The sequence below is a fragment of the Vipera ursinii genome (genome assembly GCF_947247035.1).
Source record: "Vipera ursinii genome assembly, chromosome: 2".
NCBI classification, from domain to species: Eukaryota; Metazoa; Chordata; class Lepidosauria; order Squamata; family Viperidae; genus Vipera; species Vipera ursinii.
In genome coordinates, this window is record NC_139513.1 from 265,114,356 (window position 1) to 265,130,218 (window position 15,863).

Here is a 15,863-nt window from a genome sequence, read left to right on the forward strand (position 1 = left end):
GGCAACCGCAATGCTGATGCGGCCCTCAATGAAATTGAGTTTGACACCCCTGATTAAGGGGTTGCAATAAAGAAGAGGGAGCCAACCTATTCTCCAAAGCACCTGAAGGCAGCACAAGAAGCAATAGATGGAAACTAATCAAGGAAATAAGCAACCTAGAACTAAGAAGAAATTTATTGACAGTCAGAACAATCAATCAGTGGAACAATTTGCCTCCAGAAGTTGTCGGTGCTGCAACACTGGAAGTTTTAAAGAAAAGATGGGACAACCATTTGACTGAAATGGTATAGAGTTTCCTGCCTGAGCAGAGGGTTGGACTAGAAGTCTTCCAAGGTCCCTTCCAACTCTGTTTTTAATCTGCATTAAAACATAAATATGAATATATCATTGGGCAATCAGAAAAGAATTTTGGGAGATTTAGGAGAGTTGACTCAATCTATTCACTAAAAAAACCCCTTTTATAACGTTTAATCCACAAAGGACATTAATACTCGGTAAAGGATCTGAGCTCTGTATATTCCTGTAAGCTGCAACACTCTTGTTCCCATTACTTTCCCAATGCTTTTGGTTTAGTTGCTTTTTCCAAAAGAACATTGATTTTTGATACAAGGTAACAAGGGGATGACAACAAAAATGACAAGATACACAAGCATAGAATTGTGTAACTTTACATTAAACAAGACCATAAGCTCATCTAGTCCAATTTTATTTATATTGGTCATGAATTTTCCCAGCTCTGATATCTGAGCCCTTTTCAAGTTAAGGTATTAATCACTGATTCCACTCTGAGCCAATCTCCCTTATATTGCTTCAAACATTAAATTATGCAAGTGCTATCAAAGCTATATAAGCAACAGAAGGGAAAGTGTGAAACTTCTGATAACCCCCTTTCTCTTCTTTCCACAATCCTAATCAAGAAAATACATGTTTTGTTTTTAACTTGACTTTTGAAGGACCATACCATGACTTGCAAACCACACTTCTGTTTAAATTTCAAAGCCATCTCAACCCAATTCCCATTAAATTAGTAGGAACAGTTTGTGGTTCTGGGGCACCTCCCAATTGTGGTTCATAAATCTTCCCTCATCAATGTAAAACCATCTTTGTGAGCAATTGAATGACTTTTCCCTTCTCATTTCTTCTATGTAAATTTGCAGAGACTAAGCACAGGTCCTACAAGATCTTTTGGTTCTTCAACAAGATAGACCAAGGTGTTGCCTTTGCATTAGTAACTGATTATTGTAATCAGTACTTAGTACTGTATATGGTTGCTTAGCAGATTCACTAGGTGGATTTAGATCTCCCAGTACTGTAGATCTTTGGATGTTTTGCAGCCAATAAGCAAAGATTTCAATAGACAAAGACTTTGCAAAGGACAATTGCAAAATTATTTTGCATTAATTATTTTGTCAATGTTCCTTTCTTTTTCATTCAGTTAGAAATAGTAATTCCAAGTTCTTGTTCTATGTATAATTACACTTGAGGGAGGGAGGGAGGGAGGGAGGGAGGGAGGGAGGAAGAAAGGGAGGAAGGGAGGAAGAAAGGACCAAATAAAATTACTACCAATCTGTACTTCAATAGATGTATTTGCAACAAAGCTGATAAAGATAATGTATTTGTAAGGTAAAAACAGGATGCAATTTCTAAAAGTAGAGAGTTTTAAATCCATCTCAGAAAGCCAGCCTTGTAAAGCAGTTCCTTGAATAGATGATTCTCTCTTTTATATTCTCTTGGGTTTATTGAAGTATTCCTACAATTTATGAAAAACCTGGTAAATTTGGGAAGGTTCTTATCAAAAAACAAATTAAATGAAAATTTTACTTAACTCTAGGAATAGTGAGCTTTTTATACCATTGGTATTTAGAACACTTCCTAGATTCAAAATGATTTAATATGCTTCATTCTTCATTCTTCAATCACTCCAGGAGATTTCTCAGGTTTCAACTCAAGGCACTTCTATTAAATTGGAAATCTGTCTACTCATATCTTATGAAGGTTTAAAATGTGGTTTATATTGAGTGGGTAAAATATTTAATGGAAATGGAGGTATTAAAACCTCAATATAGTATTGCTTTTCACTTTTTAAGTTGCAAGAAATATATCAAGATTCTTGCAATTACATTTCAGATGAGCAAAAGTCTGATCCATTTCTGCCCTGAAATGTATTTGTATGTTGAGGAAGAAAATTCAACTTCTATAAAACTATTACTTTTCTTCTTTTTTTCTTACTCCAAGCTTAATGAAAAGGCAAAGTGAAAAATACATAAGTGGTTCATTTTTCTAAGTTCCATTATACACCATAAATTTTCAGCAAGTTGTTCAGGGATTTCTAAATTACAATTTCAAGTTCACATCTATGGTTAATCATAATACAACTGTTCTTTAAAGATTACCCTGGATGACCAGCTAACCAACAGCCAGCCTTTCATGAAAGAGAAGTTCTAGGCCTTTCTATAAATGATACTCATAAAATTCCACAGAGCTGCAGAGTGAACTAGAGAGCTGAATATTAGTCACAGAAAATAATCTGTGTGATAAGCTTTTTATGTTTGTCGGCTTCCAACTGTAATAAAACTTATAGGGTTTCTGCTGGGGTAGGAATCACACAGTTATTCAGATTACTAATTTCCTTATGACAACATTCTGTAAACATTGAAGAATGAGACCACATAAAGACACAGCTCCTCTGGTCTGTTGATGGACAGAAACATGTCCTGGAATTCATCCTCATGAAGTTAACATCTAAAGGTTGGGAAGCATTTTGTAACTCTGGGAATTACTTAGGAGTATTAAAACATGGTTGTTTTCCAAGCATTCATTGCACATGCAGACTATTTTGTTCCCTTCTGTCTGTGTACAGGGGATGTTTCTTTCAACTGTGTTGTTAAGCCAGAAAGATTACTGTTCTGCTTAAAATGTAGATCTACCTCTAATGGGATTTTATAAAACTCTTAGATTCTCTCTAATCATCTTTTACAAAATCATAAAGGAAGCAGATTCACTGAAAAACCCCTCAGGTTTGTTTGTTTGGTTGGTTTTTATTTGTTAAATTTATAGTCCACATTTTTTCTAGGACCCAAACCCAAAATCTGTAGTACTCCTTTCTTATATTTTTTTTCCTTCAGTAAACATCTTATGAGTTAGAATGGACTGAGAAAGTTGGACAAAATTTATTTATTTTATTTATTTATTTTAATTCCATTTATATCCCGCCCTTCTCCAAAGACTCAGGGCAGCTTAAATTACCCAGTAAATTTTCATGGGTTAGGTATACTTGAATCTATGCTGTCCCAGTCCTGCTCTAGCACCTTAACCATTATACCATGTCAAAAGATAAGAGAATAACAGAGTTGGAAGGGACCTCAGAGATCTTCTAGCTCAAACCTCTGCTCAACTGAGAGACCCTACCATTCTAGACAAATGACTGATCAATTTTTTAAGAGGCAACTGGACTTCCTTGTTTTTCTTTGAAGACATTTCACTTCTCATCCAAGAAGCTTCTTCAGCTCTGACTGGATGGTGGGGAATGGAAGTATTTATACTCCTTGCAGACAGCTGTTCATTTGCATTCATTTGAAAAAGCACTTTAGGGACAGCCATGACCTGAATGACTGAGAATCTTCATAGACTGACCAATTTCTTCAAAAAACCTCCAGTGATAGAGCACCCACAACTTCTGGAAGCAAGCCATTCCACTGATGGATTGTTCTGTCAGGAAATTTCTCCTGAGTTTTATGTTGGATTTCTCTTTATTGCTCTTCCACCATTACTTCTTGTCCTGCCCTCATGTGCTCTGGAGAATAAGTTGATCCCCCTTTTTCTGTGTCAGCCCCTCAAGTACTGGAAGACAGCTAACACGTCACCCCTAATCTTTCTTTTTGTTAGACTAGACATATCCAGTTTCATATGTTTTAGCCTGCAGCCTCCTAATTGTCTTTGTTGCTTTTCTCTGCACTTTTTCTAGAGTAGGAACATCTTTTTTGAATTGTGGTGACCAAAACTGATGCAGTATTCCAAGTGTGATCTTGCCAAGGAAGTACAAAGTGATACTAATACTTCACTTGATCTTGACACTATCTCTCTGTCGATGCAACGTAGGACTGTGTCAGCTTTTTTGGCAGCAGCAGCACACTTCTGCTCATTTTTAAATTATGGTCCACAAGGACTACTAGATCCTTCTCTCAGTTGCCACTATTGAGCTAGGTACCACCTATTCTATACCTGTGCATTTGGTTTTTCTTGCCTAAATGTAAAACCTTATTTTTCTCATCACTAAATTGCATTTTATTGGATAGGAATAGATGGTAATGTTTGAAATACAGCCTCAGCCACCCTTTAAGGTGAACCCTTAAATCCCCTCATCCATCTTCAGACAATTGATTGTCAATATTGGCTCTGTCCACTTTCTGAGTAAGCCACAGAGGTGCTGGCAGATGAATAAAGTTCATGGATCACAAATTATCCACTCACGATTGGAGCTCTAGAGATGTTGAATTTACTGTTTGCTGTATATGATTTAGCTTTCCATTGCCTTGGTTGTTTGCTTTCACTGTATTTTATGGATGGCCTTCTGACGTTTTAGAAGACATATAAGCAAAGAAATAAAAAATGGGCATTACAGGCATCTCAGACAACAAGAACAAAGCAATACCTCTGATCAGAAATTTGAATGTGAAGAAAATATACTTTTAGAAAATTGTCTGGGTATAATTTGTAAGTAAATTTTTCCAGATTAAAACTGTACTTTGCATTTTATGCCTTGTTCTGCAGCAAATCAGGCCAAGTAAAATTCTTTGCATAATTTACCATACCAATCTCTGACTTGAAATTCTACTCCTTTTATTTCACTGTCTCCTAGGCCAAACATTTTCCAGATCCCCACGCCTTTGCCCCCCCAAAAAAAGATTTGTTTTTCTTTGTTTTACCCTAAAGGTAGAAATGTTTTGGTTAAACAATTAAACTATCGAAAACTGAAATTTTTCATACAAACCTTATTTTCCTTGGGATATGAACAAAGCCTAAAACAAAGTTATGATCATTATTAAATGGAAAAAATGAAACTTGAAAACAAGTTGCTGAGCACAGAGTGTTCCAAAAATGAAGCCAAAGCCCCAATTATAACCTGAATGGAACACATAATTTGCTCATATGGGAAGAAACTCATACCCCAAAAGATCTTACTTTTTGCCAGGGGTGTATCACGTGACTTTCTGCATAGGCTGTCAGTGAGGAGAGAAATAAAACTACAGACAATGAAGGCCGGTGAGTGTTATAAATGTAAATCTTTTGATAAACGTCACAGGTAAACATTTTTTTAGGATTGGAAAAATATGCTTTGTGATGCAGCTGTCAACCATGTTCTACTGTGAGAAAAGGACTGAAGTAAACTCCACCTTAGACATGCCCAATCCCATCATCATTTGCATGCCATGACCAATGGCAATTGGAACTGTAGTCCAATAACTGCAAACAATGTTGTCTGTAAGTAGAGATATATTTTAATGGAGTCTATCCACTTCAGTTTCAGATTTTTTTTTTCATGTATATTTTGGCCTATCTTTTGGGCATCTTGATGTGTGACATACTGTACTTTAGAAATAATTTTCAATAATTCAGGCAAAATGACTGAAGACTGAGGAGTTTAGGGAAGCTAGAGGAATTTTACCAATTGCATCTTACCAATTGCGAGGTGCTTGGGAATTAACTATCTAGTAAAGATAATTAATTCTGACATTTCTGATGCAATGAACAGCAAAAAGGCCATAAAATGTTACCATTAATTTAAAATGTATTTTTGAAAAATGTGTGGGAAGAAACAATTTCATGAACTTTTATTCAGATTAATACAGAAATGGGAGCCAATCAAATTTTAGATAAAGATATGCTGATTTGTGCATCTCTGGAAAAGTGAAAAAGAAACCTAAAAGATTCTGAGTTGAAACAGCTTAGATTTGAAATGATTTTGCTTGGGAGTGTTACCTCTTCAGCACTGTAAGATAATTAAACAGTTGAAGGAACTCAAAATATGACTTGAAAGGTTTTTAGTTTAGCCCCAGTTTGGCACCAAGAGTACCTGATGTTATTGTAGCACTGCCACTTCCAACTTTCACGGTAAGAAAACAACATTGGTCTGCTTTGTAGGGTTGTGTTCAAGATTAGAAATATTTACTTACCTATATTAACCTCCCTGCACCTACCTATATAAAGTTACTTACTTCTGTTTATATGCCACTCCAGTTCTGTTACTGTTTGGTTATTTGCCTTGCTTATACAGTTAATAGAATATCTATTATGGAGCGCATCAGTAATAAAGAATTTCGATTTTTTTCCTTCCAGGAAGCCAAAACTTTATTCATGATTCTTCCCTCATCATTTTATATTCACAGAAATCTGTAAATTATGACAGAATACATGGATGTCCTCAGGGCTGCTTGTTTTTAATGCACACACAATGTGCATTAAAAATTGGTGGATTGCATAATCAGAGCTGCATCTTACCTTTTTTTACTATACATTGTAGACCTGTGGCCCCCAACCTTTTGGGTACCAGGGACCGGTTCCATGGAGAGAGGTTTTTCTGCAGACCGAAAGGGGCGTGGTTTCATATGCTACCTGCATCCTGTAGATGGGACTTCACTGGTTTCCGACATGCCGTGGCCTGGTGCTGATCCATTATTCCATTGCTTCCTTTTGATTTACTAAATAGTACAACAGTGGTTTTTAAATGTATTTTTTACAACCAGAAAACTAAAGTAGGCTCTAAGTCATACTGAATTTCCTTGAAATGTTACATGAGTCAATGTAATTTTCAACTTTCTTTAGGGTATCTAAAGAACAAGGTAATTCCCATAATAAAGAAAGTAAAAGCATCAATTCCTTTAAAGAATGTTTCTCTTTCATAAACAAGCATTTCTGCCATTAATAGTTCCTGGTGTGTCTTCTGAAACAGAATTTCACCTTTCTCTTTTATCATGATAATAAATGAAATAGGACACAACATCCTTGTGGTTCACTTAGACCAGGGGGGTCAAACTGCTGGCCCGTGGGCCAGATACATCATGCCGAAACTGTGCCCACCCCATTGCTGGCAATGGAGAAAAAGTCACGATACATCGTGACATGTCATGTGATGTTGCGAGTTTAACACCTCTGACTTAGACGAAATGCTTGGAATTAGTCACTGGTAACAGCTGAAGTTAGCTACGGCAGTAAAGCAATTTAATCTGTTAAAATAATAATTATAATGGCAGAAGCTCTTAATGTTTTTATTGTAGTGAACAGAGCTTGCCAGGTCAAGTAAACCCCCTGAACTATTTTCTATCTTTGTTATGTCTTGTTGATAAGAAAGCACTTTAATGATGTTTCAGCTGCTTTAATTGAAGAGCCCTATTTTGTTCCTCTGCATCAAACAATAGAAGGTTCCAAAGGGATATTTGGAAGAGATATAGGCAGATGAACAGATGAATCTATAGCTGTCTGGAAGTGAATAGATTTCTATTAAAAGTCAAATACACAGATGCCTGATTAACTATAGTGACTAAGTAGCCTCAAGGCTTGCCATCCTCTTATGAGGGCCTCCCTGATAGCTTTCAAAATCTTCAGTCAACGTGAGCAATGGCTGGATCTCTACCAATGGAATCAATTGGTGGTAAGATGAGCTTGAGGAAGAAAGATGTCTTTATGCTGCATTTTGCTTCATATTTTACCTGGGCTACAAATTAGCCAATCGTTTATGGTTAATATATTGTGCAGGCTCAGTCTGTGCTCACTAGGTTTATGGGCCAGTTGAGTAAAACATGATTCAATTAATGATTGTGATTTGTGTGAAAGCAGTTTAATTCAAATCCACACTGTAAGTATATTACTTTCACACACTTTTTTTTCTTCTTACCACAAGTTTATGGCCTGCTTTTTCCCCCCAGATCAACTAGGTGTCAACACTGATCTGACCAGCTTGTTGACCAAGCCTAATGTGAGCTGAAAGAGAGTTACTGGTCTAAAGTCACCCAGAGAGTTTTCAATCCTAAAGTAATTCTAGAACTTGGTCTCCTGATTTCTAACCTAGGGCTTCAACACGAGACCTTTATTAATTGTATTTTTGTGTTCTGCAATACTTATTTAAAATAATGTTTGGGCAAAGATTGTTCCCTGTTTTCACATTTCCATTTGTTGGTTGAGTGGCCTGCTCTACAGCTTTTATTTTTAAACATGTTTCTAATTTATTATGGACAGCAGCATGGATTAGTATATTTATTGCTAGATAGAAGGAAGTCCAACTGAATCAATATGACTTATCCCAAAACATATGCTTGAGTAGTTATCTATTTTTAAGCAAGGTAACTCTTCCTAAGCTCCACAAAGAACTAATCCTTAGCATGTCTGAATGCCCTCAGCTGTTCTTGAGGATAAATGATTTTAAAATCCCTAGAAGCTAAGATTGTGCCCTTGTGAAGAAGGACCAAATAATTACGGCAGCAAGACTTTTAGTAGGGCAATATTGGAAGAAGGAAGAACTGCCGACTATAGAAGAATGGACTTTAAAAGTTTCCAACCTGGTGGAAATGGCAAAGATTTCAGCGTACTTGAAAGACCATTCGCAACAGAGATATATTGTGGAGTGGAAAAAATGGATTGATTATATTCAGAATAAATATGGGACTAAAAAGTTTCATCTAGCATTTGAATAAGTTTTGATGTGATATTTATATTGCTTGTAGTTATTTTATAAGAGTTAAAGTGTGATAGATTTAATAGCTTATTGTTGTTTGCATAAGGTAGATTATGATTGTTTGTATTTTTATACCCTGTATTTAGCTCTGGGAAGTCGGGGAGGGGGGAGGGGGAAGGGAGGGAGGTGTTGGGGAGGGTTGGGGAGAGGGGAGGGGGTTGGGAGGGGTTTTGTTTTTAAAAAAATGTACTGTAAAACTTTTCAATAAAAAAAAACCAAGGACCAAATAAATCTCTAGATCATGTCCTGTTAAACCACATCTTTTGTAAGTTTATACAAGTTCTTTGTTACACCTTATCTGGCAAAGTAAATACATAAATTCTGATTTATTTTAGGTAGAGTTACTTTTATCAGACCAGCATAATCTAAATTATTTGAATGGAGCTAAAATGGGTTGTATTTTTTTGTAAAGAAAAATGTGCTCTGATTGCTTCAGTGATCTAGGTACAGTTTTATGTTGTCTTATCTGAAATAGAACTGTTTGATTGTTTAGTTTGAGAATAGTGATCAGTTGAATTAAATAATATACATTTACTTCTAAAGTAGATTTCTGCCCTACCAAAAAGGGTTTAACCATATATTAAAATTAGAATAGAAATCATTATCATCACATTCAAGAAGAAAGCAAAAAGAGGAAAGATCAGGAAAAATGATAAAACATTAATATAGCTATCTCATAAAAGTGAAGATTCTTTATTCAGCATTATATTTCCCTGATAGGAAGATGAAGTCTCTACTCCTACCACCAAACAATGAATTGTGTGGGTGCATGGGGTGGGATTTGTCATCCATCTCTTGAAAGAACAGAAGAAACCAGAAATATGTCCCTTGTAAAAATGAAATTCAAATGCGTCTCCCTTCATAGTTTTATAGAACATTGCAGGATGTAGTCTTATTTCCTACTTCGTATTAAATAACATTTGTCCAATGCAACAATTACCAGAAGAAAATACAGCATTGAATGAAAGACAGAAAAACTGTTCCTTCCTAACTGAAATCAGATTGAAATTGACCAGATTGACTTCATAAATCTTTTTTTAAAGACTAGCTACAATGTTTCTGTTCTGCAATTACTTTAAATTATTCTAATTGCAAATTGAGGCAAAGAATGCAAAGGATTTTTAAACATAAGGACTCCGGTTGATGCTGGGAGCAAAAAACTATTTTTTCAATTTGCCAATATCACTTGTACTTGTTAATTGCCAGGTTTTTTTTATGTCTTGCACAATGTGCCAAAATCAATTAAGCATGGAGGTTTATAGAGACTGAATTATTTTTTGAGTTTTGTACTTTGCAATAGACAATATTTAATTTGTGGTTTATTGATAATAGTCTGAGATGGACATTATCCAGAAAAAATTGAAGACAATTGAATTGGAGAGAGAAAAAATATTAAATACATGGAAAGAGAGAATATAATTTGTAAAAACAAAGACACATTTCTCCAAGAGTGTTGATCTGGTTCTACTGATGTTGGTAAGTCAGAGAAATTTTACATTCAAAATGTCTTTTCTTGATATCTCTGCTATGATATACTTCCTAATTATTTCAGTTGGATACTGTTTTATTTGTTTCTCTTTGGTTGTAGCTTTAGTATTTGTTTGTGTGTGTGTCATTCTATTTTGTCATTTCACACAAGGAAAACAATGAAAGTAAAGGTCACTTTTTGGTTTGACTTGAGCTGAGTTTTCAGTGTAGGGTTATTCAAAAGTTATTTATTTAATTTCTATGCCATCCATCTCACTAATACATGATATTGAAACCATTGTCCAAAATTTAATTTACAATATATATGCTTGCTTTCAATACAGATAGTTCATTTAGTGATCATTTGAAGTTACAATGGTTTTTATGACCATTTTCCACACAACCGTTGTAGCATCCCCATGGTCATGTGATCAAAATTCAGATGCTTGGCAACTGACTCATATTTATGACATTTGCAGTCTCTGGGGTCATGTGATCACCTTTTGTGACCATCTGACAAGCAAAGTCAATGGGAAAGCCAGATTCACTTAACAAACAATAATTAATGTTAAGTGATTCACTTAACACTTTTGGCAAGAAGGGTTGTAAAATGGGACAAAATTCACTTAACAAATGTCTTACTTAACAACAGAAATTTTGGGCTCAATTGTGGTCGTGCGTCAAAGATTGCCTGTACATAAAAATTCAGAAATGAAAAAGTAAAATTTCTCTGGAAAGTTAACTTTGCCTGAAATTTAATTAATAAGCTCATGATCCATTTGGTCCATATGGCATCCAGATACAACACACATCCTGTTTATTTTCAGTGACATCGACAGATTGTACCTGCCAAGAACAATAGGGGGCAGAGGGCTACTACAAATCCACCAAACTGTAGAAGAAGAAAAATGAAGTTTGAATGACTATGTGAATCAAAGTACAGAAAAATTGCTGCAGGCTGTGAAAACAGAGAGCATTATCAAAATAATAGAAACAATGGCAGAATATAAGGAAAAACGGCTGGATTATAGATTAAATAGATGGAAAACCAAAGCTTTGCATGGACAACATTTGAAAAACATTGAAGGAAAATGTGATAACAACTTGACATGGGCATGGCTTAAGATGGGAACCATCAAGAAAGAAACAGAAGACTTAATACTGGCTGCTCAAGAACAAGCACTACAAACTAATGCCATGAAAGCGAAGATACAAAAATCTACTGACAATCCAAATTGCCAACTTTGCAACAACAAAGCTGAAACTGGTTCACATTTAATATGTGAGTGCAGCAAAATCCCGCAAACTGATTACAAAGCTAGACATGACCAAGTTGCTAAACTAATCCACTGGGCATTGTGTAAAAAATATGACTTGCCTGTGTCCGAAAAGTCGTGGGAACATAGGGTGGAAAATGTTGTCGAGAATGAGAGGGTGAAGATCTTGTGCGACTTCTGAATACAGACAGATCGCCATTAGGAACACAACATGCCAGATATCACAGTTGTAGAGAACCAAAGCGTACAGCTGATTGATATTGCTGTACCAAGCGAGGCCACAGTCGAAGAAAAAGAACTGGAAAAAATTATGAAATACCGCAACCTGGCCATCAAAACTGCGTAATTATGGATGAAAGAGCCTTGGTGGAGCAGAGGGCTAATGCCTCCTTAAGTAACACCAGCTGCCTGCAATTAGTGCAGGTTCGCATCCCACCAGGCTCAAGGTTGACTCAGCCTTCCATCCTTCGGAGGTAGGTAAAATGAGGACCCAGATTGTTGGGGGCAATTAAGCTGACTTTGTAATAATGCCGCTTGGGGTGTGTGTGAAAGCCCTAACAAGCAGGCATATACATAGAATGAAGGCTACTGCTAAGCTTGTAAGCCGCCCTGAGTCTTCGGAGAAGGGCGGGATATAAATGGAATTTTAAAAACAACAACAACGCATAACAGTGATACCGATTGTCATCGGGGCACTGGGAACTATGTCCAAAAACTTTACAAAACACGTCAAGAAATTGCAACTTCCTGTAATAACTCCAGCAAAGCTACAAAAAACTGCGCTACTCAGAACATCTTACATTTTAAGGAGATACCTGGTTGATACCTAGGATGCTGGCAGCAGGCCATGTCAACCATTAGTGCCAGTCAGTTTGAGTGTTCAGTTGACTGAGTTTCATGTTTTATGAATAAACGTTTAATAATAATAATAATAATAATAATAATAATAATAATAATAATAATAATAATAATAATAATAATAATAATAAAGTTGGGAGGGACCTTGGAAGTTATCTAGTCCAACCCCCTGCTCAGGCAGGAAACCCTATAACATTTCAGACAAATGGCTGTCCAGTCTCTTCTTAAAAACTACCAGTGTTGGAACATTCACTGCTTCTGGAGGCAGGTTGTTCCACTGGTTAATTGTTCTAATTGTCAGGAAGTTTCTCCTTAGTTCTAGGTTGCTTCTCTCCTTGATTACTTTCCATCCATTGCTTCTTGTCCTGCCTTCAGGTGCTTTGGAGAATAGCTTGAGTCCCTCTTCTTTGTGGCAACCCCTGAGATATTAGAACACTGCTATCGTGTCACCCCTAGTCCTTCTCTTTATTAAACTAGACATACCCAATTCCAGCAGCCGTTCCTTATATGTTTTGGCCTCCAGTCCCCTAATCATCTTTGTTGCTCTTCTTTGCACTCTTTCCAGAGTCTCAACATCTTTTTTACATCGTGGTGACCAAAATGCAGTATTCCAAGCATGGCCTTACCAAGGCATTGTAAAGTGATATTAATACTTCACATGATCTTGATTCTATCCCTCTGTTAATGCAGCCTAGCACTGTGTTGGCTTTTTTGGCAGCTGCAGCACACTGCTGGCTCATATTTAAGTGATTGTCCACTAGGACTCTGAGATCCCTCTCACAGTTACTACTATTGAGCAAGGTACCCCCTATACTATACATGTACATTTGGTTTTTCTTGCCTAAATGTAGAACCTTACTTTTTTCACCATTGAATTTTATTTTGTTAGATAGTGCTTAGTGTTCAAGAGCCAAATCATTGATGAAGATGTTGAACAGCACTGGGCCCAGAACTCACACTTCCCTCCATGTAGATGCAGTTCCATTGAGGACCACATGCTGAGTACGGCCGGTCAGCCAGCTACAAATCCATCTGGTGGTGATGCCGTCTAATCCATATTTTTCTATCTTATCAAGTAATAGGTTGTGGTCTACTAACTGATTAGTCTACAACTAATATGTTATTCATGACCATAGGTTCTGTATTTCTATTACAACCTATGGTTGTTAATTAACCCACTAAACTCCCTTTTATGGCCCTGTAAGCCCTTAATTCATGATAAAGTGGGGCAACTGGATGGAGCTGAGCATTTCCTGGCTGGATACCTTTCCTGACACCTACATGGAATTTGGAGATTTTTTTCTTTGTGCCCTAGGAAAGAAACATCTGCTGCTTCCTAGGACTGAACCTTCCAAGTAGGAGGTGAGAGTCTTTAGCATTAGGCCACCACGTCACTCTTACTAATTAACTCAATCTCACACTGTAAAAACAAGTATATGTAACATTGATTTTAATTTGTGTGAGAGAGAAAGAATCTGTATGTACCTTGTTTATATTTATCTATAGTATATCAAAGCTAAAATCTATACCTAAAGCTGTCCCTGTATTGTATGTCTGTAATTGTAGCTATAGCTAAATAAAACAGTTTAACTACTACATCACTTTCAAGCTACTTTGACTAGTACAACTTCCCAAAGCCATATATTCTCCAATCTGGTATTCAATATTCAACATTTTGATTTTGATAAAGTAATGTGTATGTGTGCTGGGTGTCTTGAAACCCAACAGTGATTTTGATCAGATTTTCTGATATCCTTGTAAACATCCTGAAAGAGATTCGTGGGTGGTTTACTGACATCATCTAACAGTCTAAAATACAAACAATAATACAATTTGCTTACCCCAAACAAGCAAATGAGCCTAGAAATGTTTATCTAATTAAATCCAAATGAATTTGCTCAATCTGGTCTTACAAAGTGGCAAATCTCCAACCCTATATTTTTAAAAATTAATATAAGCATTTCCCCTTGTCTCAAAAGATGATTAAATATTGCCAGCCTTTTTGCTGACTGAACTATAAATGCTTGTTTTGTCAGTAAAATGTTTTATTAGTAAAACATATTTTAACTTGTCTAAAATAGTAAGGTAGATAGCTTTGAAATATGATGTTTGGCAGCCTAGAATGAGCATACTTTACAACCATGTCAAATGGGCTGTTAATTAAGAGTTAGAAGAGGCAATTTTATCCAAGCAAAAGCATAAAAAAATACCTGTCTTCCTTTGCATGGAAGTTTAAATTATACTTGAATGTTTTAAAGAACCCAAATTGCTATTATGTTGGGAAGTTGTCATAAATTTGCTAATGGAGCTATAGTGAATAGTTGAACTTATTAATATGCTTCCTACAATATTTGCTTGAATTTAACATGCCATGAAAGAACCTTGTAGAGACATATCTCTATCTAAATTTCTGTTTATGAATTTTGTGGCTATAATAGTCAAGTCAGAGTCAACTTGCTTTATTTGGGCCCAGTTTAACACTAGGTCTATGGCATCATTACATGTGGCAAATGCCCAGAAAAATCATATAACAGAATAAATGAAATCACTAGGCAAATATTGTGGGTTGAGGCAAATCCAACAAGAGGCCCCTGGTTAACTTCTTAGTTAAATTTTTTGTGGGGTTAGGGAGGGGGGTGGGAGTGGACTGTGGTTGTTCGATGAAGGGGGGCCTTCCAACAACCATAGCGCAGGCCAGGCCTACGATCATTCGCGAAGGGGAGGAGCGGGGTTCGGTCGCCGACGAAGCCCAGAGGCGAGCCGACAGACTACCAATTCCCAGGACGGTGGGGAATGGCAGAAGGTGCACAAGCAGAGGGCCGTATCAACACCGGGAGGGTCATCTCCGCTTTCTACAAGCAGTGAGATGCTCCGACCCTCTGTCTCTTCCCCGAGGACCCGGGAGCGAAGATGTGCAGCCTCCTGAGCTCAGGCTGGTCTACCTAAATGCCAGGTCCGTTGTTAATAAGGCTCCCCTTGTTCGAGATCTAGTTGAGGGTGAGCACGCGGACCTGGCTTGCATCACGGAAACCTGGCTGGGCCCAGAGGGTGATGTTCTTCTGGTTGACCTCTGCCCGCCTGGTTTCCGGGTGCTGCACCAGCCTCGGCCTCATGGTAGGGGCGGAGGAGTGGCAGTAATTATCAGGGAGACCCTAAGCCCGCGGGAGACCACCGTCCCTCAGATAGTCGGGTGTGAGTCTCTCTTTCTGAGATATGGTCCTGGGGCGCAGTTGGGCCTGCTGCTGGCGTACCTTCCACCTAATCGCGCAGCGGCAGCCCTGCCTAAGCTACTTGATGTCCTCTCGGGGTTGGTGGTTGAATTCCCCAAACTCATAGTTTTGGGCGACTTCAACCTACCGTCCCTAGGAGGATCGTCTGAACTAGCTCGGGAGTTCATGGCTTCCATGACGGCCATGGACCTGTCGCAAGTAATTTCAGGACCGACTCATGAGGGAGGCCACACCCCTGACTTGGTTTTCTTATCTGGACGGTGGCGTGATGATCTTGGTGGGGGCCCCCCAACCGTTATGCCC